Below are 3,062 nucleotides of genomic sequence, written 5' to 3' on the forward strand. Positions count from 1 at the left end.
TCAAACACCATTAGTAGGTCTTACCCTACATCAAAATGAGCCATGTCTATGACCATTTACAAAAAGTGTAAATTCAATATTTAAGCCTTTACATTGGCCAACCAATGACATATATAACAAAATAACCAAAAGTCCTATACATGCCATTAAAAAAAATAAAGATATCTATATACCAAAACAGGGCAAGTCGATAGTGTGTTGATTCTCCAACCGTCTTCCAATATTCACGAGTCCACGAGCTATGTAAGATAAGGAAAAGAGAATGGAGTAAGCATAAATATGCTTAGTAAGTTCGGATAACAGGAGGGTAAACTTACCGATTATTTAGCATGCAACCTCACAAGGTATTCATGCCAATACATGCATAATATAAATTCCCTATCACATACACTCAATCATCAAGTTAGTTCCATCTCAAGAAATATAGTATTTATCTTAGATGAGCTCATCAATTCAAGCATTGACATTTTCATTCTTCACTATATTCCAGTTGAATTCGTAGGAAATCCCGATGGGTATCCATTTATCGTCAAGTCATGCTAGTGATCATTTTAAATTTGCACTCCCGTGAACCTTACTCTTGTGACGGGATTGCCAGTCCAGGTTAAATCCCTCGTAATATGAATTTAAGGAGTGTTTTCGGGTTTACCATTCCAGGCTAAATCCCATACACGACAATCACTTCAAATATGCTCAGATCTGAAATACCATTCCAGACTAATTTCAGTCCTAATCGTATTAACCATCCGGGCTAAATACACAATGCACATATGTTCATTGAAAAGTTCAATTCCTTAAGGAACATTCGTCCAGGCTAGATCATTACTATACTGAGATCATGGGATTACCCGTCCTGGCTAAATCCTTTTCTGCAACACATGCAGGATCTCATGTCAGGTGAGCTATAATTTATCCATCGGATTTCCCTTTCTATTTCAATCGGGACATTTATCAACACAATAATTATCATGCATTATTTCACAACCATTATCAATGCTATAATGCATACATGAATATACACTTTAATGCAATTTAAGTAGTTCACATTCGAGTTACATGAATTTACTTGGTAATTGCTTCGGGTTTGTGTTTCGGTTAGTCCGAAACCTTTCGTTTCCCATAGCCAACCTTCGAAATTGGTTCTTCGGGGTTATTGAGCTTAAAAATGTTGAAAACCCTAGCTATGGAGGGCTTGAGAATTTCGGCTAGTACAAGAGAGAAGATGACTGATTTTTTCCTTCATTTTCCTTTTTTTATTGATTTTATTACCAAATGACCAAAATGCCTTTCCTTACTAAACTTCCAAAATTTTCCATGCATGCCCATTTTTTTTCCAAAAACTTAAAAATTGGAAAAATTACTCTTTAAGACATTCTAATTAATAATCTAAAGCAATTTCATGAAAATTGCTTCTAGAATCCAAGTTTTACAATTTATTCAATTTGGTCCTTAACTTCTAATTAGACACTTACACTAAGAATTTCTTCATGAAACTTTAACACATTCCTATTTTCATAATTTAGGCCTCATAATAATCATAAAATAAATATTTTAATGTCAAATTTGTGGTCCCGAAACTACTATTCCGATTAAGCCCTATTTTGGGATGCTACAGTGCAAGTAGAAGGATCATGAGACACTTGACAGTTCGCCATACTCCACAGCAAAATGGCGTTGCAGAACAAATGAACAAAATGATTATAGAGAAGGTTCGATGTATGTTGTCAAATGCCAACTTACCAAATTCGTTTTGGGCCGAAGCAACCTCTACTGCATGTTTTTTAATCAATCGATCCCCATCCGTTGCCATTGAGAAAAACACTCCACAAGAGGTATGGTCTGGTAATCCTGCTAATTATTCTGATTTAAAGATCTTTGGCTGTCTTGTGTATGCTCATGTTGATAATGGAAAATTGGAACCAAGATCTATTAAATGTGTTTTTCTTGGTTATAAAGCTAATGTAAAAGGGCATAAGTTATGGTGTCCTGAAAATAGAAAAGTTGTGATTAGCAGAGATGTTGTTTTTGATGAAACTGCTATGCTACCTAACTTATCTCTTAAAAACTCTTCCAATAAAGAAAATCAAAAGCAGGTGGAATCAGATTAATATAGAGTCGACTCCTCAAGCTAGTACAAAAATTGAGAATAGAGTTGCTTCTTCACCGCAATACTCTATCGCCAAAAATAGAACTAGAAGAGAAATTAAACCTTCAAAGAAGTATGCCGAGGCTGATCTAGTTGCTTATGCTTTAAATGTGGCTGAAGATATAAATGCGAATCAAGAGCCATCTAATTATTCTGAGGCGGTTAGCTGTGAAGACTCAGAAAAGTGGATGTTTGCTATGCAAGAGGAGATGGAATCACTCCACAAAAATAGAACATGGGATCTTGTGAAACTTCCTAAAGGTAAAAAAGTTGTTCGTTGTAAATGGGTGTTTAAAAAGAAAGAATGAACTCTAGGAGTTGAAGAACCCAAATATAAAGCAAGACTTGTTGCAAAGGGTTATAGTCAAATTCTAGAAGTGGACTTCACAGATGTGTTCTCCCCAGTTGTTAAGCATAGTTTGATTTAAGCTTTGCTTGGTATTGTGGCCATGCATGATTTGGAGCTTAAGCAGTTAGACGTAAAAACTGCATTTTTACATGGAGAACTTAAGGAGGATATTTACATGCAACAACCAGAGGGTTTTTTAGTCTCAGAAAAAGAGGACTATGTTTGCTTGCTGAAAAAGTCCCTTTACAGTTTGAAACAATCACCAAGATAGTGGTACAAGAGGTTTGATTCCTTTATGACTTTTCATGATTTCAAAAGAAGTAGTTTTGATAGTTGTGTTTACTTTAAGAAAAACAGTGATGGTTCTTTTGTGTATCTACTTCTTTGTGTTGATGACATGTTGCTAGCAGCAAAAGATAAATGAGAGATAAGAAAGGTCAAAGCCCAACTAAGTGAAGAATTTGAGATGAAAGATTTAGGACTAGCAAAGAAGATACTTGGTATGGAGATTCTCAGAGATAGAAAAGCAAGTAAATTGTACCTAAGTCAGAAGGGGTACATTGAGAA

This window comes from Gossypium hirsutum, chromosome A10, assembly GCF_007990345.1.
Source record: "Gossypium hirsutum isolate 1008001.06 chromosome A10, Gossypium_hirsutum_v2.1, whole genome shotgun sequence".
Lineage (NCBI taxonomy): Eukaryota > Viridiplantae > Streptophyta > Magnoliopsida > Malvales > Malvaceae > Gossypium > Gossypium hirsutum.